The sequence below is a fragment of the Lotus japonicus genome, chromosome 5, assembly GCF_012489685.1.
Source record: "Lotus japonicus ecotype B-129 chromosome 5, LjGifu_v1.2".
Lineage (NCBI taxonomy): Eukaryota > Viridiplantae > Streptophyta > Magnoliopsida > Fabales > Fabaceae > Lotus > Lotus japonicus.
Genome location: NC_080045.1, coordinates 27,236,569 through 27,258,096, shown reverse-complemented (window position 1 = coordinate 27,258,096; position 21,528 = coordinate 27,236,569). Strand labels below are relative to the sequence as shown.

General features: G+C 40.4%; 1 long non-coding RNA gene across 1 annotated transcript; it reads left to right on the top strand.

Annotated features, from left to right (window-relative positions):
* Positions 1–637: 637 nt before the first annotated feature.
* LOC130718062 (uncharacterized) lies at positions 638–20,282 on the top strand. The gene is made up of 2 exons (XR_009012516.1): positions 638–762; positions 19,774–20,282. It is a non-coding gene; the product is annotated as an uncharacterized LOC130718062 (long non-coding RNA).
* Positions 20,283–21,528: the final 1,246 nt, after the last annotated feature.

The following is a 21,528-nucleotide window of genomic DNA, read 5'->3' as shown; positions in this document are numbered from 1 at the left end:
GAAAAATTCTTATGTTTTGTATTCTAAATCATTTGTATTACCACTTCAAATTCTTTGATCCTAGGTGTAAACTTTTAGCAAATGCAATTCGTGAATCAGTAGATGATGACATACATGATTAGAATATTAAAGATAGTACTTAGTAGTACAATGCTTAATTTAAAATGACAGTTTTATTTCTTCAGTAGTCTTAGTTCTTAAGGTTCTCTTAAATATGCTATAAGTACATTAAATTTTGGACTCTAAAACATACATCACGATCTTTTGGGAAAATTAATTCTGAAACTTGTTACCTTGTGTGTTAGGGCACGGCCGAGAGCTCTTTAAGCTTTAGGAAGCCTTGGTTTACTTTGAAAACTCGTATTTCAATGGGTTAAATGTTTAAGGAATTATGTATGAGTAGTTGGTTTTAAAGTTGATTTACTAAGTCAAAAGCTTTTTGAAGTATGGAATACTGTTACTGTTTGGTTGTCATTATGACGACTTGTCTTGATTTCTGTGATTGATCCTAATGGGTTATAACCATTATGGGGATTAAGTTTAGCATACGTTCGCTCCGAGTTAATTGCCTGAGGTTGTAGCTTTAGACTTGGAAAGTAAGTAGCTCAATTAGTAATTACGTTATGTGTACTTATGAAGGGTACGAATAACGGAAGCGCTTGGCGACGATGCCAAAGGACAAAAGGAAGCGAGCTAACACGTGAAAACAAAGATATGATTGGATTGGATTTGAGTCGCAGCTTAGTAAGGAAAGCGCCTAAGGTGATGGCTACTCACTGAATCTCTAGTTAATGCTTAGGGTCGATGCTTTCGACATTGTTTACTGTTTATGCAATTGTTTGTGCTTGATTGGAAAAATGTTTTCTGAGGCTTCGGCTGACAATGTAGATGATGCATCTACTGAATGCTTTTGAGATTGAATCTTCATGCTAAGTGCTAATTGGGTAATTTAGGATGTGTGGTGCATGCCTTATATGCTAAGTGTTATGTGGTTATTGTTTAATATATTGATATATGACATGTTGATTGGTTGTGCTGAGTTATTTATACTTATGCAATGAGATCTGAGATTCTGAATGGTGAGAATAGCGGGCAGGTCATGCCGATTTTATTTTGAGAGTTTTAAGAAAGTTTGATAGGACGAATGGGATTCGGGCCTTGTTATGATGTTTGTGGATCGAGACATTCTCTGGAGTCATTTGGGGATTAGGAGATCCCGAGAACTTATAGGATTTGCGATAAGACTAAAAAGGATATTATTTTGAAAAGAAAACTCATAAGACATTAAACAACCTCTAAATCTTTAAATAAAGATAATAAACTCGAAAGGAAGCTTTGGATGCAAATCTTAGTTTTTGGAAAACGAGAAGTGTCGTCGGATCCAAGTGTTGAGAAAGTTGAGAAGTGTTGAGTATGTTGATACTCTTGTGCTGTTGGAGCAGCTATGTGTTGTTGGGCTATCCTGGGGATAAGTCCGGGAAACCGTTAGTTTCCGAGAGTGTGATACTCTGTGCTCGTTGAGCAGTTGTGACCATCGGATTGAGATGAGTCGGATGATTTGGAGATCATCGTGGGTTATGTGTTGTTGTGAAGAATGTGTCTTTTGTCGCAGAATCGACTTTACCTTAGGGTAAGCTTTTAGAGACTTTAATTTACCTAGAACACGTGGCGACGTGTCGAGTGAGATTCGGAGACGTTGTTTGACTAATCATCCTGCATTCATGCAACATTAATGAGGTATTAACACAGGACGTACTCTGGACCTCGTCGGATTCCAAAATGGTCATAAGACCCGGATTTCCGTGTAAGAGCGTCTGTAGACGTCTCTTGTAGCAGACCGAAATGGCAGACCTACGGGTTACGGCTGATCTGGCTACCTTGGTTTGGTGTAAGAGACACGCGGGCATAATGGTCCCACCGTTGCTGGTGCTAGGATTGATCTGTTTGATGTCCATCCCAGAGGCACGCGAGCAGAAATGGTCCCACCGTTGCTGGTGCTAGGATTGACTCGTTGATGTCCATACCTATGTTTGGTGTAAGAGGCACGCGGGTAGAATGGTCCCACCGTTGCTGGTGCTAGGATTGATCCGTTTGATGTCCATCCGTTTCCGGAATGCATTTGGTTAACTGGGTTAACCGCCATATCATCTCATGCAACATGCATTCTGACTTAGTTGATGAGTGTGTTTGATACTGGTTAGTTCTACTTGATGCATGTTAACTGTGATTTACAGTCGTTATATTCTTTGTGGAATAATGCAACCCTAGGATGTTATCCCTAGTTATAAGCCTAAGTGGCTAATCTTTTATCGGTATCTATTGGTGGTATTATTTATATAATTCTTTGGAGTTGACCCTCGCGTCTTCTGTGTGTGCTTTGGCGAACAAACGCCCTTTGTCAGATGTCTTCGGCGGGCTGATTCATGATGGTTCATCCTTCGGGAGGAACTAGGGTTGAGATGCGGGAACTGGAGCGTATCGCGGTTGCGAGAGGAGGACGGATGGTGTATGTAGACTAGGTCGTTCTGGATTTCGAATTCGGACGATGATCATGCTAGCATGTAGGATTGAGTGTTAGTGTGAGCTCCTTGAGATGGGATTAGTGTAGGAGTAGAGTCTTAGCTCTGAACATCATTTGTTTTCTTTGGGACAGGGTAGTTTCCCACCTATAGCTTTTTGTGTGGTTTCTTTACGGGAATCACAGAGAGTTGGTTGGACATAGGAGATCTTGTTTCAGGCCAATGGGCCAGCTCATTCTCAGTTTTGAGGGATAGTGTTGCGGACACTTACCTTTATATTCGGTTTGTACATATTGCCTACGGGCGCTACTCTTCTATTACCGTCACTGGAGGTTTACTCGTGACGAGGTTGTTACTTGCAGCGGGGGCTGTTTATATATTGTATATTAGTTCTATTGCTTTTCGCATTTGGGTTTTATTTAATTCAGTCTTGTCTTAGTTATCATCAAAAAAAAAATTCACGTTTTTCCGCATTAAGTTTATTTTTGGTTACTAAAGTGACGCCACCGAAATCGGGGTGTTACACTCTGAGAGATCTAAAGGTTTTAGATTCTATAATACCGATGCTAAAACAATTGAAGAATCTATACATGTTAGATTTGACGATAAGCTTGACTCTGACCAGTCAAAGCTAGTTGAGAAATTTGTAGATTTAAGTATGTGTTTCTGACAAAGGCAAAGCTCCAGAGGAAGCTGAGCCAGAGGAAGATGAACCAGAAGAAGCTGGTCCCTCTGATTCACAAACTCAGAAGAAGAGCAGAATCACTGCAGCTCATCCTAAGGAATTGATTATGGGCAACAAAGACGAACCAGTCAGAACCAGATCAGCCTTCAGACCATCTGAAGAGACCCTGCTTAGTCTGAAAGGATTGGTGTCCTTAATGGAACCCAAGTCAATTGATGAAGCTCTTCAGGACAAGGACTGGATTCTGGCCATGGAAGAAGAATTGAATCAATTTTCCAAGAATGATGTTTGGAGCCTAGTGAAGAAGCCTCAAAGTGTCCATGTAATTGGAACAAAATGGGTGTTCAGAAACAAGTTGAATGAGAAAGGTGATGTAGTCAGAAACAAGGCAAGGCTAGTTGCTCAAGGCTACAGTCAGCAGGAAGGAATAGACTACACTGAAACATTTGCTCCAGTAGCAAGACTAGAAGCAATCAGACTGCTGATCTCCTTCTTTGTGAATCACAACATAATTCTACATCAGATGGATGTTAAGAGTGCCTTCCTAAATGGATACATATCTGAGGAAGTCTACGTTCATCAACCCCAGGTTTTGAGAATGAGAAGAACCCAGACCATGTTTTCAAGTTGAAGAAATCACTCTATGGTCTAAAGCAAGCTCCCAGAGCATGGTATGAGAGACTCAGCTCATTCCTTCTGGAGAATGAGTTTGTAAGGGGTAAAGTAGATACAACTCTCTTTTGCAAAACTTACAAAGATGATATCTTAATTGTGCAAATTTATGTTGATGATATTATATTTGGTTCTGCTAATCAATCTCTATGCAAAGAATTTTCTGAGATGATGCAGGCTGAATTTGAGATGAGTATGATGGGAGAACTCAAGTACTTTCTGGGAATACAAGTTGATCAAACACCAGAAGGAACATATATCCATCAGAGCAAGTACACTAAAGAACTTCTGAAGAAGTTCAATATGCTGGAATCTACAGTTGCCAAGACTCCAATGCATCCTACATGCATTATGGAGAAAGAAGATGCAAGTGGTAAAGTTTATCAGAAGCTCTATCGTGGTATGATAAGATCACTTCTATACTTAACTACATCTAGGCCTGATATATTGTTTAGTGTTCATTTATGTGCTCGTTTCCAATCAGATCCAAGGGAAACCCACTTAACTGCTGTTAAGAGGATCCTGAGGTATCTGAAAGGTACCACTAACCTTGGCTTGATGTATAAGAAAACATCAGAGTATAAGCTTTCAGGTTATTATGATGCTGATTATGTTGGAGATAGGACAGAGAGAAAAAGCACTTCTGGAAATTGTCAATTTCTGGGAAGCAACTTAGTCTCATGGGCAAGCAAGAGGCAATCAACCATTGCACTATCTACTGCAGAGGCAGAATATATCTCAGCAGCAATATGCAGCACTCAGATGCTCTGGATGAAACATCAGCTGGAGGATTATCAAATCCTTGAGAGCAATATCCCAATCTATTGTGATAACTCTACTGCAATTTCATTGAGTAAGAATCCTATCTTACATTCAAGGGCAAAGCACATTGAGGTAAAATATCATTTTATTAGAGATTATGTACAGAAGGGCGTACTTCTTTTGAAGTTTGTTGATACTGACCATCAATGGGCAGATATCTTTACAAAGCCCTTAGCAGAGGATAGATTTAATTTCATTCTGAAAAATCTGAATATGGACTTTTGTCCAGCATGAAGATGGATCAGAACCTCTGACTATGATGCTTCTTTATCAGAAGATGTCTAGTCCAGAAGGTAACTCTATCAGAGTTTATGTACCCATTGGTGCTGACTCTGAAGCTGAGACAGTAAACGTGTGTCAGTATCTCTGATACATAGTTCCTTGTGCCTGTGCTGACAGTCTGTCGTAATGAAGGTTGATGTGCTTCTCTCCTGCGTGTGATATGTGTATTAACTGTTACTATCATGTCTTTAATTTTTAACCGTTGATTTTAAAATTGCTTTTTGATCAACAACGGTTATTTGTCAAAACCCACTATACACACACGTTCTCCTACACTTACGGTTTTACCTTCTCTCTCTTCAGTTTTTCAAAAACTTATCCCCACGATCTCTCTCTCTCTCTATTCATCCTTCTCCTTTCTACCCATAACCTTCAAGCGACTTCAAGATGGTGAGACAAAACAGAAACGAAACTGCAGCTACAACCAGATTTCCTCATATGGTAGTAGGCCAAGCTACAGGTCAATTGGGTCCTGAAACTCCAAGTCAAGGTCAGGCTCAAGAGAAGATGATTCCAATTGCAGAACGGGGCTGTGCCGTTCACTGTGTTTTTGCTCCGGAAGAACTCCAGGTGCTTGCTGAATGGAGATTCGACCTGGATAATATAGCTGCAAATGGGTATGATCTCTGTCCTGAAGTTCATGTGCAGGGCTGGGAAGAATATTTCAACAGGCTTCGAGGACCAATCTATGACAAATTGGTCAAGGAATTCTGGAAACATGCTGACTGCGATGACACACAAGTTGTTTCCTACATTGCTGGAAGGAGGATAATCATCACTGAGAAGTCTATTGTGAATCTTCTGGGTGCACACACTGGAACTGGGTATAGATTCCAACTGACTGAGTCAAAGGTGAAACCCAGAACCAAGGATGAAACCATCAAGGCTCTTTACACCACCTACAAACCTGGCAAGAGCGACTACAAAGTGGTGGATCTTCATCCCAAGCTAAGGATCTGGCACAAGATTCTGCTTCACTGCATCAACCAGAGGCCAAAGGGAAGCTCTCCTGATTACATCAACTTCTGCCAGAAGGCGATGCTGTTCTTCATTCAGGATCATAGGAAGATCTGCCTTCCTTTCTTCCTGTTCTCTTATCTGAAAGAGTGTATCAGGAAATCCAGAACCACTGCCTCCATCAAGTCTGCTATCAAGTACATCCCTTTTGGGAGACTGCTTTCAGATCTCTTCATTGAAAGCAAATTCATAGAAGATCTGATCAAGGCAGGATGCACAGAGGATCTGTCAACAATTGTCAGTGATGTCTTCACATCCACATCCTTGAAGAAGATGGGATTGGTCAAGAAGAAGGTTGCCCCTGCTCATGAAGATACTTCTGATGAAGTAAGACAAAGAAGGTGTAAGACCTGGATTTGCAGAACAAGTTAATTTCCGACTCACACGTAGAATCAGTGTAAGCGTGACAGGAGTTTTCTGTTTGAGAAAGATTAATGAAGAAGAAAGCTCAGGAATTGCTTGAGGAATGTTGCGTAGTCGCTGTAGGAATTAATGCGAGTCGTCTGCACACCTGCCTTATGGCGAGAGTGTCCAGAATAGGCTAATTTCGCTTTTAGAGCAACGTATTAAGTAAGATTTCGAATCCTTGGAAACTTTAAAGGTTCTCTTTATTTTTCCTTCGACCAGCGTTTCATTTCGGAACCCTGGACTGTACGCACGATAGTATTCACTTTTCGGAAGTCCGACGACGCTAATTTCTTTGCTTCGAAACCCTAAATTCAAGCGCTGGATGAAGACTTTATCTATTCGGGACTTCTAACGAAGTTTCCGTCCGCGTTGCCAGATTTGTTTCGACATTTCCAATCTTTCCTCAGAACAAAGTTTTGTCGTCTGACCATCACAGCAAAAAGTAGTTTTTCGGGACAGATTAACTTACACCGCTTTTGGGATTTTAGATATCGTTTTTCCCAAATGTCAGAGATTTGTTTGGAGTTCTGGAATTCTGTCGCCAGAATCTCTCTTAGAATTCACCGATGAACATGCTGCAAAAATCGGAATCGCGAAATTTTCATTTTCCCGCGATTTCACCTTCCTATAAATAGCTAAAAATTCAAAATATCTTCATTTTCTTTCCAAAGAGGGCCGCGAGTTTAGGAGAGGAGAGGGAGAAGAATTTTTCGCCGAAACTTGACTGATCTTCGCGCAGTTCGTTCCTACTTCAAGGTATCGAGGTAACTAGCTTGATTCTTACTTCTGATCATCGTTTCTACTGCTTTTCTTTAGTCGTTTCTGTGCTCAAAGTTTCGAGCTTTTTGTAAAACTGTCCGTTTTTCCTGATTTCTCTGTTGGGGTATCTTCTCTATGTGCCCAAGAGCCTAAAACCTTCGTCGGTATTCGCCGATATGGATCGAGTTGTCAAGGATCTGAAAAACTGATTCAAAACCCCTTTTGTCGCACATTTCGAAACTTTACTGTCGAAAAGTCGTAATCTGACTTCGTGCCTTTAGGATTAGTTCTTACGGATGTCGTTAGGATCATTGCTGTCAAATTTGTTTTCCGAAGTGATAACTTTGAGGTTTTGAGCTTTTATTTTGGACCAAAACGCCCCTGAACAGCCGTATTTCGATCCGATCGTCCGAAAATTTTTCCGACAGTTTCTTTGCCTTAGTTTTACCCTAAAACTACCTTGTAAACTGATTAGATCGAAGAAAAATTGCCGGAGCTCTTTTCCCTTTATGGCCGAGAGCTATTCCTAGGGGGGGAGTTTTTCGTTTTCGAAAACTTGTCTTTTCGTACCTGATTGTTGTATTCTGAAGCTTTAATGCTTTGTCTATCATTAATTAGCTGTATTGTGATCGAGCTAATCGATTTTGTTTGGATTTCTGCTTTGTTTTCTCCGAGGTTCAGTTGAAGGGACTTTGGATATTTTAGAGCAATCGTGTGAAGGATATTTAAACCACGAGACTGGAGCACTCGAGGTTAGGGAAACTTACTATTAGCTATGACTGCATGATAGGCGTCGATAAATTCGACTTATGCTTTACTTTGATGTTGATTATGTTGATGAACTGATGTTATGATGTTTTCCATAACTGATGATGTTGAGTTGTTATTGAATTGTGCGTTTTGACGCGACTTCGGAGTGGGGGGTTCATTGAACTGGTGTTATTTGATATTTCGGGTTGGATGAACAACCCTAGGCACGTTCAAACGTGGGGTTTGAGACTTAGCCATTCGTTGGTATTCGTTGGAATACTTAGACTTTCCCCGGGAAATTTCTTTTGGTGGGTTTTTGGAAAACTTAAAATGAATAGAATTTTGAAAACTAGAGATTTTGGGAAACTTAGACTTCGAGAAATAAACTCATAACTTGACTAATTGAATTCGAGACATTTTTATTAACGAATAAATCATAGGGAATCTCAATGGGGAAAATGATTGCGAAAGACGGGGAAAAGTCGACTTTTGTCGTGGGTTTTGGAGATTGCTGGACACCAAAGGGGGTGAGCCACGGTGATGATTGAAAGTCACCGAGTACTTTAAGTACTCTTGTTGTTGGGGTTGTGTTGTATTGACCGACACTAAACCCTTGGGTTCTCTTGTTGTTGGAGTTGTGTTGTATTGACCGACACTAACTCTGGGTTTTGACTTTGGGTTTTGTTGTTGGAGTTGTGTTGTATTGACCGACACTAACTCCGAGTTGTGTTGTATTGACCGACACTAACTCTTGGGTTTTGTTGTTGGAGTTGTGTTGTATTGACCGACACTAACTCTTGGGTTTTTGATGTTGGGTTTTGAGCTAAACACTTGTGTTGTGAGGACGATTCGATGTTTGGCTAACCATATTGCATCATGCATCATTTGGTGAATAACGGGAATGGTTCACCAATGCATCATTTGGTGAATAACGGGAATGGTTCACCAATGTATCTTTTGATGAAGAACGGGAATGCTTCATCATGCGGTGAATAACGGGAATGGTTCACCAAGAGTGAAGAACGGGAATGCTTCACTAGTGAAGAACGGGAATGCTTCACAATCCGGATCATCTTGATTGCATTTCACGCATACATTCACTCTGACTGGAATTGTGTGCTATTTGATTTATTGAAGCATTGTTAGAGCCAATAACATGCTAGGATTATCTATATGTATATATAACAACATATATAACTATACCCCTGTCACATGTTGAGTGTATATCTACTTATTTCCGTGAGTTGACCCTAGCGCTTTGGCTTTGGTTTCATGTTTGTGTTTGGGCGGTCGGCCTGCTGCCAGATGTCAATGGCCGACTGGTTTTCGATGGTCTCTCCCTCGGGGGGATCAGGTATGAGTTGGTGGATCGTGATGCCCCCACCGCTTGGGTGATCTATCTTGTGGGTCATCGGGCGACGTACCGGGGAAGGGTCATGGAGGACCGGACTGACGAGCGTGGACGTTTGACGAAAGGAGTTCTACGACGCATGGAGCTGAGCTTCAACTTGCCGACTTCAGTTCGCTGTGGACTCGGTACCGGGAGGGTAGGTTTAGGCAGGCGTCATATTTTGTGTAGAGCTCTGATTCGTTTTGCTTTTGGGACAGGGTAGGTTCCCGACGCATGGCTTTTGTGTGGTTCTCTTACTGAGGGATCACAGTGAGTCAGTCGGACCGTTATTTGCCTGCGGGCACACTACTTTGGAGTCACTGCGAGTGCGCGTGACGTGGGAGTGCAGCTGAGGCTGTACATGTGTATATTTGTATATCGGTTAGTTTAGTTGTTGGGTTATGTCTTTATTTTCTATCGCTTTAATTTAAAAAGGAATCAAACGAAAAAAAATACCTGTTTTTCGCGTAAAGTTTATTTTTGTGTTACTAAAGTGACACCCGGAAATCGGGGTGTTACAGAAGGGTGCCTCTGAATGATTACCCTCTGTGGTCCCAAGCAGGTAACCCAGAGGCTATTTTGTGCTACATTGATGATCTGAAGCAACAAGGGTATGAGATTGATGTGCACGAGTTTTTCAGAAAACTGCCACCAGCTCTAGAGTTTGACTCTCCTCCCAAGAGGAAAGTTCAGAGAAAAATGGTCTTGGAGGAATCTTCTGAAGAGTCTGATGTTCCTCTGAAGAAGAAGAAGGCTTACAAGTCTAAGAGGAAGCACGATGAAACCACCAAGCCTGATGATGATGATGATGGTGATAATGATGATGCTCCTTCTCCTCCAAAGAAGAAAAAGAAGCAAGTCAGAATTGTGGAGAAGCCTAGCCGTGTGGAACCTGCTGCTGTAGTCATCAGAATGGAGACTTCTGCCAGAGTTACTCGGTCTGCCGTGCGATCATCAAGTAAGTCTGCTCTTACTGAATCTGATGATGATTTAAATTCACTTGATGCACTCCCCATCTCTACACTCCTTAACCGCACAACCTCTCAACTCACTCCTATCCCAGAGTCTCAACCAGCTGCCCAAACCACATCTCCACCAAATTCACCAAGATCTTCATTTTTCCAACCTTCCCAAGAAGAAGCATCTCTGTGGAATATGCTTCAGACTCCACGTCCCTCTGAACCAACCTCACCCATTACCATTCAATACAACCCACTAACCTCTGAACCCATTATTCTTGAACCCTCTGAACCTAAACCCAGAACGTCTGATCACTCTGTCCCTAGAGCATTAGAACGTCCTGTTCGTAGAACTGCTGATACAGATTCTTCCACTCCCTATACTTCTGTATCCTTTCCTACCAACGTTGCTGACTCCTCACCTTCCAACAACTCTGAGTCACTTCGTAAATTTCACGAAGTTAGGAAAGAAAAAGTGTCTGCCATTCCAGAGTACTACCTCACAGTGCCAAGCCCTAGGAGATACCCTGGACCTAGACCAGAACGTCTAGTTGACCCAGATCATCCCATCCAGGCTGACCCCTTGCATGAAGCAGACCCTTTAGCCCAACAAGTTCAACCAGACCAAGTTCAACAAGAACCCCTTCAACCAGAACCAGAAAACTCAGTGTCTAACCACTCTTCGGTTAGATCACCACATCCTCAGGTTGAAACCTCTGTACCAAACCTTGAAACCTCTGAACCAAATGTCCAAACTTTTGATGTTGGTTCTCCTCAAGGTGCCTCTGAGGCAAACAGCAGCAACCACCCAACCTCTCTTGAAACCAATCTCTCAATTGTTCCCTATACCTACCTCAGGCCAAACTCTCTCTCTGAGTGCATCAGTGTTTTTAATCATGAAGTTTCACTGATGATTCGCAATGTGCAAGGTCACACTGACCTGAGTGAGAACTCTGACTCTGTTACTGAAGAATGGAACCGTCTGAGTACTTGGTTAGTTGCTCAGGTTCCTGTTATGATGAGTCATCTCACTGCTGAAAGGGATCAGAGGATTGAGGCTGCCAGGCAGCGTTTTAACAGAAGAGTGGCTCTGCATGAACAACAGCAAAGAACTAAGTTACTTGAAGCTGTTGAAGAAGCAAAAAGAAAGAAAGAGCAAGCAGAAGAAGCTGCACGTCAAGCGGCTGCACAAGCTGAAAATGCAAGATTAGAAGCTGAAAGACTAGAAGCTGAAGCTGAAGCTCTTAGATGTCAAGCTCTTGCACCAGTGGTCTTCACTCCTGCTGCTTCTGATTCCACTTAAGCTCCTAACTCTGCTCAAAATGTTCCCTCTACCTCTACACAGCCAAGTTCTTCCAGACTTGACATCATGGAACAACGTCTCAATTCTCATGAGACTCTACTGGTGGAAATGAAGCAAGTTCTTCAAGAACTCCTGCGTCGCTCTGACAAGCCTTAGTTTTTAGGATTTCTTTCGTTTTTCCTTCTTAACTTATTTTATTTTCATTTTTTTTACGTTTATTATTTGCTATATTTTGCTTACTCGTCGTTGATCATTGCATATATATATATGACATTGTGTTTGAAAATTTTTTTTTATTCATGATAATTCATGTTTATTACATCATACATTTTATTCCCTACATCTAGAATGGAGGATCCTTCCTCATTCTTCTGCACTCCCGGCGTTGCTCTGCTCTTTCCTTCTCCAGCCGATCCAGTGCATACTCTATATTGCCAAGCTTGATGCTAAGCTCGGTCTTCTCCAGACTATCTTCTATAGTCTTGATTCTTCTTTCCACTGACTCCTTCTCTTCCAGAAAATTCAGCTCAAGCTGGCTGAGTTCCTGAATTTCCTCTACGAAGCCAAGGAATTCTTTCAGATCTTTCTCCAACTTTGGACCAAGATCTTCTTCAAGCAGTGTCCTCGTCAGCTCTTGTATCGTTTGTGTACCATCAGGGTGCCGGATGTTAAGGAACATGTCTTCCTCGAAGGCTTTCCTTCTGAGCTCTTGCAGTGCAACCATGTATGAAGCCATTTCTTTTTATGGTATTGATCGAGTTGTGAAGCTTACTCTCTTCTAAATCGCTTTATATAGCTTCATTCTCTCCTTGGAAGTTATTGCTCCTACAGTTTCTCGAGGTTAAGTCCTTGATAACTGAAGCTTCTCTTTACTCCCGTGGCCCAAACGTTCTTCTTATGCTTTAACTCCCTTCTTTAATTCGCGTAACTCTTATTCATGCATCGTTTATTTCTCCATATCGTTTTTAAACTTAGACCTTCTCTAAGGGGGAGTACCTTGTACTTCAAGCTAAGTTTTTCACACCCCATACTTTTTGCTTATGACAAAAAGGGGGAGTACACCCAGTTTTTGATGTGTAAGCTGTGTTAGTGTGATTTATTTTTATTTTGGAGAATTTAAGAGTTCCACCTTTATGACCATAGATGTGTCACTGGGCAAATACAAGGAATACATTTCACTTCTTCTGAAGTGATTTCATTTGACTCTGATACCCTTATTGTTGACTCTGAATACCTATGCGCTCTGATTATTTTATTTCATCTATGTCATGCGCCTTCACTTTGAACTCTTACATTATTTAGCTCAGAATCTAGACATTTCTAACGTTTTCATTAAGTCTTAGATTCAGGGGGAGCTATGCTCAGAATCAAGCTGTGACTTGGATTCAGAATGAGCAAAATAAACTATTCACATCAGGGTAAGTCTTATTCTATCTCTCTAAACTCTGAGTGAATTCAGTTTATTGTTTAAGAATTGTTCATCAAAATACTTGGTTTTGTCATCATCAAAAAGGGGGAGATTGTAAGATCAAGTTTTGATCGTGTAGTACAACTCTATGTGTTGATGATTACAAGTTAACATTTTAGTATGAACAATTATGGTACTCTAACGTGTTTTTCTAAGTGTGCTATTTACAGGCTCTGACCTCAATTCAATCTCACACAAATCAGAAGCACTGTGCATAAAGAGTGACCCAAGCAACGCTTTCGCAACATCTATGTTCACTCTGAACAGTAGAAACGCTTCAGAAGATCTGAAGTCATACAAGCTCTGATATGGACTCAGTCACTTGAAGTTCTGAAGATCCAGACGTTCTGACAACCAAGAAACTCTGAAGGTTCAGATGTTCTGATGGTGTAGAAGACTCTGAAGATCCAGAAGCTGAAAAGTGGAAACTCTGATGTCCAGAAGCAAGATGACTCTGAAGACCATGTACTTCCCTCTGAGTTCAGAATCAGAAGATACAACGGTCAGAGGATCTCTGCTTCCCTCTGACTCTGATCAACGAGCTTCACAAGTTCCAACATGAAGCATTCCCCTGATCAGAAGTCTACTAGGTTTAAAGGTCAAGTCACTATCCAAGTACAAAAGCAAATGTACTATCCTGACGACCTACCTAACATTCTCAGCCACAGCAGAAGCTGGAAATTCCAGAACTGCCCTCCAACGGTAGCATTTTCATGCAGCGTTCAAACCCTAATCCTTGGAGTATAAATAGAGGCTGAAGATTAAAAGATGCGGTTGGAAGAATCTCACATGTAACATCCCGATTTCCAGGTGTCACTTTAGTAACCAAAAATAAACTTTCGCGGAAAAACAGGTAATTTTTTTTTCCGATTGATTCATTTTAATCAAAGCAATATAAAATAACAACATAACCCAACCACTAACTAACCAATGTACATCAAATATAGACATGTACAGCCTCAGCTGCACTTCCACGTCACGCGCACTCGCAGTGACTCCAAAATAGTGTGCCCGTAGGCAAATTAATACAGACCCAGAAGTGTAAGTGAGAAAAATTATAATTACAAACCACTAGGAGAAAGTCGGCCTCAAAATGGCCTAAGCAAATACCCCTATGGTCTGACTGACTCACTGTGATCCCTCAGTAAGAGAACCACACAAAAGCCATGCGTCGGGAACCTACCCTGTCCCCCAAAGCAATACGAATCAGAGCTATTACAGTAACAACCAACTCAAAAGACTCTAACCACCCATATCCCACACTACTATCATCGACCCTCCCTCGATCAGGCATGAAGTCCGGGTCCTCGTCGGAAGCTTTAGTAATAGTCATTTCGCTCCGGGTCTTTCCCGCACAACGAATCATCACGAACCGGCTGACGGACGCCTGGCAGTAGGCCGACCGCCCAAACACAAACATGCAACCAAAGCCAAGGCGCTAGGGTCAACTTACAGAATACAATAGATATACAATCAACATGCGATAAAGGGGGTATATATATATGTTGTATATATATACATATAAGTCATGAATTGCCTAACCTAAGGCATATACATAGCATGTTATCGAATCTCTTACACAATTCAACCATCAAAACACATAACGATGTTTATGAGTGCACGATATGTCATGCAACGTCCATCATAATAAGATGCATTGTGTGCCAGTGCAGAATATGCAGACACAAACCCGAATAATGTCACTCTGCTTGGCGACGAGACAAATCAACAACGTCACTCTGGTTGGCGACGGAACAAATCCACAACGTCACTCTGCTTGGTGACGGAACAAATCAACAACGTCACTCTGCTTGGCGACGAAACAATTCAACGACGTCACTCTGCTTGGCGACGGGACAAAACAACGACGTCACTCTGCTTGGCGACGGGACAAACCAACGGTATTGCCACTTATAGGCTGGGCACCTCGAGACGGTCGTAACACTGGCCTCGTGTTTAACCATTTCTGCTCGGGCGTCGCTTATCACCTTTGGCTATAGTCAAGACGGTACAAACTCTACATGGTTCGACCATTTCTGCTTGCTATGCCGGACATCAACAGGCACGATACAACTCTACATGGATGATCGTTACCTCCTGTTGTGCCAGGTATAGTCAGGATCGATTCAACTCTGCATGGCTGATCGTTACTTCCTGCTATACCGAAGTACTCTGCTTGGCACTTCATCGCGTATATGCACGTGTGCAATATGATTATCAAAACCACGACTCGTCCTCACCACATAAGTGTTTAGCTCAAACCCAAACTCAAAACAACCCAAGAGTTAGTGTCGGTCAATACAACACAACTCGGAGTTAGTGTCGGTCAATACAACACAACTCCCACCACAAAACCCACAAACAACGCCCAGAGTCTGTGCCGGTCAATACAGCACGACTCGAACAACACTCCCAAGAGTACTAAAGTACTCGGTGACTTTCAATCATCACCATAGCTCACCTTAGTGGCTTTTCCCAATTCCAAACTCTCTCCAACCCACAACAAAAGTCGACTTTTCCCCGCCTTTCGTAAATATTTTCCCCCTTCAGTTCTCCTATGCTTAAACGTTAATAAAAATGATTTCAATTCAAATTAGTCAAATTATGAGTTTATTTCTCAAAGTCTAAGTTTCCCAAGTCTTTATTTTTCGAAAGCTCTATCATTCTAAGTTTCCAAAGATCAACCACCCAAAATACATTTCCCGGGGAATGTCTAGGAATTCCAACGAATCCCAACAAATGGCTAAGTCTCAAATCCCACTTTTGGACTTGCCTAGGGTTGATCATCCAACCCGAACACCAACTTTAACCAGTTCAGAGGTTCCCCACTCCGAAATCGCGTCAAAACGCACAATCCAACAATATCACAATATCACAAGTTATGGAAAAGCATCATAACATCAACTCATCATCATAATCAACATCAGATAAAGCATAAGACGAATTTATCGACGCCTATCATGCAATCATAGCTAAATAGTAAGTTGCCCTAACCTCGAGCTGTTCCAGTCTCGCAAGCAAAGGCTCCTTCACTCAATTGCTTTGAAGTTCCTAAAGTTCCTCCAACTGAACCTCGGAGAAAACAAAGCAGAATCCAAACAAAATCGATTAGTTCGATCGCAATACAATACATAAACGATAGACAAAGCATTAAAGCTTCAGAATACGACATTCGAGTACGAAAAGACAAGTTTTCGAAAACGAAAAACTTACCCCCCAAGGAAATAGCCCACGGCCCTTAAGGAGCTCTTTTTCTTCGATCAAATCAATTCACAAGGTAGTTTTAGGGTAAAACTAAGGAAAAGAAACTGTCATAACAATTTTCGGACAATCGGGTCGAAATACGGCTATCCAGGGGCATTTTGGTCCAAAATAAAGGCTCAAAACCTCAAAGTTATCAGTTCTGAAAACAAATTTGACAGCAATGATCCTAACGACATCCGTGACAACAAATCCTAAAGGCACGAAGTCAGGTTATGACTTTTCGACAATAAAGTTTCGAAATGTGCGACTAAAGGGGTTTTGAAACAGTTTTTCAGATCCTGGACAGCTCGATCGCAATCGGCGATTAGTGACAGAGGTTTTAGACTGTTGGGAACGTAAGGAACATAACCCAAGCAAGAAATCAGAGAAATCAGACATTTTTACAAAAAGCTCAAAACTGTGAGCACATAAACGACTTCAGAAACGCAACAGAAACAGTAATCAGAGGTAGGAATCATGCTAGTTACCTCAATACCTAGAAGTAGGGACGAACTGCACGAAGATTGGTCAAGTTTTCGCGAAAATCTTCTTCTCCCCCAAGCTCCTCAAACTCGCGGCCAACAAGGAAGGAAATGAAGAGATTTTTTTGCTTTTTCGCCTATTTATAGGCGGGTGAAATCGCGGGAAAATAAAAATTTCGCGATTCTGATTTTTGCAGCACGTTCACCGAAGAATTCTAAGAGAGATTCTGGCGTTAGAATTCCAGAACTCAAAACAAATATCTAAGATTTGGGAAAAACGATATCTAAAATCCCAAAGGCGGTGTAAGTTAATCTGTCCCGAAAAACTACTTTTTGCTGTGATGCTCAAACGACAAAACTTCCTTCTGAAGAAAGACTGCAAATGTCGAAACAAATCTGGCAACACGGACGGAAACTTCGTTAGAAGTCCCGAATAGAAAAAGTGATAGAGATCGGACCAGCCCATTCATAGACTCTTTTCCAAGGAATAGGATGTCCAATTACAAGGTCCAAGCCTAAAGGAATGAATCAAGCTTTGCAAGGATTTTTCCTTCAAATTAAGAATGATGGTTTGGGCCCAACATGAAGGCAGATTTGTCAAGAGCCCAATCTCCATGTTAAAGATGCATTCATGAGCGGAAATTATACAAATTAGAGACTAATAATTATTGGACCTTCATAACTACAAAATAAGTCCAATATTTTTATTCTCTTTTGAATTTTCGTATTTAATTTAGGGGTGAATTTTCTGAAGACATTTTGTATTCCCCCTAGTTGGTTTTTAATGTCTTTTATGAGCCTTTGACTCATCTTTAGGAATAGTGGGTTTTTACTCAAGTTTCCAATGCTAGTGGAGCTATAAATCTCTAGTGGAGTCTATTAAATGTTAGTGGGAGCATTATTACTTATTGGAAAGAGTAGCATCCCACTTAGCCTATAAATAGGGACTCAATGTATGGAACAAAGCAGTTTTTGAATCTGAATGATATTGAGTTTTCTCATATTGTGAGAGCTTCCCATTTGTTCTTGGGTTAAGAACTAAACTTGATAACTTTGGTTCTACCCGCAGGTCGCGGTTAGGGTCAAGTTCCCCTTTATCTTTGATAACTTTGGTTCTACCGGCAGGTCGCGGTTAGGGTCAAGTTCCTATCTTTTGTCCCTGATTTTCAAGACGATCCTTTGTGTTCCCAAATCATATCATTTGGTACCAGAGCTTAGGCTCTTGAAAACCAGGTTTCTTTTCTCCATTTTGATTTTATTTTTCGTTTTTTTTTGTTGTTCTCATTCTATATAAAAAAAAACAGCCTACTCATATTATCCTTTCCCTTGTCTTCTCATCATCTTTTTTTGAAGTTTTCGTGTGTTCCTTCATTCTTTTTGTCTTTTGTGATTTGCATTTTGCTGAAAAAAAAAGTGCAAAAAAAAAAGAAAAGAAGTGTTCAGGTCCAAAAGCACAAAAAAAAAGAAGTATTACAAAAAAAAAGAAAAAAAAAAAAGAGTTGTGACCTGAAGAATTTAAGTGTGTTCTTTCCAGCAATCAAAAAGAAAAAAAAAAAAAAAACCTCAGCCATTGTTCTCGTTTTCTATTTATCTTAAAAAAAAAAATTAGTGTGTCCTTCCTAATCTCTCATTTTCCTTAAATCACTGAAGTTATCATCTTCATACTCTAGCTGTTCCTTGTTGTGTAGAACCATCCTAAAGTTCTTAATTTAAGAGCTCATAAGGTGAAGCTGAGTGGTAAAAGGCAAGAGTTGTGAGATCATTAGAGAAAAAAAAAAGCCAAATATTGAGCGAAACACGAGTGATTAAAATGTTTTGAGCGTAAACACGTGAGATTGTGTGAGTGAGGATTTTATTACTTACTATTTCTTGCAGCACTTAATCATGAGTAGAGGAGGAAAAGAAGAACTTGATCTCAAATTTTTGGCAAAAGTTTTTCAAGAACAATTTGATGCCTTGAATAGAAGATTGGATGATTTAACACATTCATCAAGGTCTGGGATCCCTCCTAGGCGAAACAATAAAGAAGAGGAGTCTTCATATGGAAGATATTCTGGGAGGCATGAAGGGGAAAGAGGGAGAGAGCATGAGGGAGAAATAAGGAAGGATAGAAATGAGAAATTGGAAAAGAGAGAAAGTGAAAAGAAAGAGGAGTTGAGAGAAAAAGAAATGAGAAATGAAAAGAAAGAAGAGTTGAGAGAAAAAGAAATGAGAAGTGAAAAGAAAGAAGAATTGATAGAAAAAGAAGTTGATAGTGAAAAGAATGAGGAATTGAGAAAAAAAGAAAAGGATTGTGAAAAAAATAGCAGTGATGGTCAAGTGTTTTCTTGTCAAGAAATAACCTTGATTTCCAATGATTCTAATAACTTTTCTTTGTCTAGTGGTGTTGAACATATTCTGCAGGATCAAGATCCATGTGATTTTACATCACCATTAAGAACTAGGAAACAGATTGGTCTAATCCCAAGTGCACCATTAGTTGTGAAGCCAACAATTTTGAGCAATCCTCAAGAGACCGAGCAGGGAGTAGTTACTTTGTTTGATTCAAGTGTTGTGGTTGTTCCTAATGATTTACATGAAAATTTGATACACATGAAGAATTCTTCTGATTTACATGTTAATGGGCATACGTTGACTAATTCATTTTCACATGATGATTTGCATAACAAGGATGTTCTGAACATGCATAAATCTTCACCTGATTTTGATTGTAACTCTACTTGGAATAATTCTAAACAAGCTGAATGTGCCATGGGTAGAGAACATGAGACTAATGGTTCCAATTGTGATTTCATGCTCAAATACAAGTTGTACTGTCTTGATCAATATGGCTTCTTGAAAGGTGTTTGGCATGTTGATCATGGTGGTTTCTTATATGATGAATATGATTCCTTACTTGAATGGCTAGCATGCTTAAGATTAGTCTTCGATCCCGGAGGCTTAATTCAGTTTTGTGCAGTAGAGAGTTTTTCAACTCTTTTTTTTTAACTAATTATTGTTGTTCCTTTGACCAGGTTATGAGTTTGATTCGAGGACGAATCATCTCGAAGAGGGAGGGAATGATAGAGATCGGACCAGCCCATTCATAGACTCTTTTCCAAGGAATAGGATGTCCAATTACAAGGTCCAAGCCTAAAGGAATGAATCAAGCTTTGCAAGGATTTTTCCTTCAAATTAAGAATGATGGTTTGGGCCCAACATGAAGGCAGATTTGTCAAGAGCCCAATCTCCATGTTAAAGATGCATTCATGAGCTGAAATTATACAAATTAGAGACTAATAATTATTGGACCTTCATAACTACAAAATAAGTCCAATATTTTTATTCTCTTTTGAATTTTCGTATTTAATTTAGGGGTGAATTTTCTGAAGACATTTTGTATTCCCCCTAGTTGGTTTTTAATGTCTTTTATGAGCCTTTGACTCATCTTTAGGAATAGTGGGTTTTTACTCAAGTTTCCAATGCTAGTGGAGCTATAAATCTCTAGTGGAGTCTATTAAATGTTAGTGGGAGCATTATTACTTATTGGAAAGAGTAGCATCCCACTTAGCCTATAAATAGGGACTCAATGTATGGAACATTGCAGTTTTTGAATCTGAATGATATTGAGTTTTCTCATATTGTGAGAGCTTCCCATTTGTTCTTGGGTTAAGAACTAAACTTGATAACTTTGGTTCTACCGGCAGGTCGCGGTTAGGGTCAAGTTCCCCTTTATCTTTGATAACTTCGGTTCTACCGGCAGGTCGCGGTTAGGGTCAAGTTCCTATCTTTTGTCCCCGGTTTTCAAGATGATACCAAATGATATGATTTGGGAACACAAAGGATCGTCTTGAAAACCGGGGACAAAAGATAGGAACTTGACCCTAACCGCGACCTGCCGGTAGAACCAAAGATATCAAAGATAAAGGGGAACTTGACCCTAACCTTGACCTGCGGGTAGAACCAAAGTTATCAAGTTTAGTTCTTAACCCAAGAACAAATGGGAAGCTCTCACAATATGAGAAAACTCAATATCATTCAGATTCAAAAACTGCTTTGTTCCATACATTGAGTCCCTATTTATAGGCTAAGTGGGATGCTACTCTTTCCAATAAGTAATAATGCTCCCACTAACATTTAATAGACTCCACTAGAGATTTATAGCTCCACTAGCATTGGAAACTTGAGTAAAAATCCACTATTCCTAAAGATGAGTCAAAGGCTCATAAAAGACATTAAAAACCAACTAGGGGGAATACAAAATGTCTTCAGAAAATTCACCCCTAAATTAAATACGAAAATTCAAAAGAGAATAAAAATATTGGACTTATTTTGTAGTTATGAAGGTCCAATAATTATTAGTCTCTAATTTGTATAATTTCAGCTCATGAATGCATCTTTAACATGGAGATTGGGCTCTTGACAAATCTGCCTTCATGTTGGGCCCAAACCATCATTCTTAATTTGAAGGAAAAATCCTTGCAAAGCTTGATTCATTCCTTTAGGCTTGGACCTTGTAATTGGACATCCTATTCCTTGGAAAAGAGTCTATGAATGGGCTGGTCCGATCTCTATCAAAAAGTCTTCATCCATTGCTCGAATCTAGGGTTTCGAAGCAAAGAAATTAGCGTCGGCGGACTTCCGAAAAGTAAATACTATCGTGCGTACAGTCCAGAGTTCCGAAATGAAACGCTGGTCGAAGGAAAAATAAAGAGAATCTTTAAATTTTCCAAGGATTCGAAATCTCACTTAAAACGTTGCTCTAAAGGCGAAATAGCCGATTCTGGACA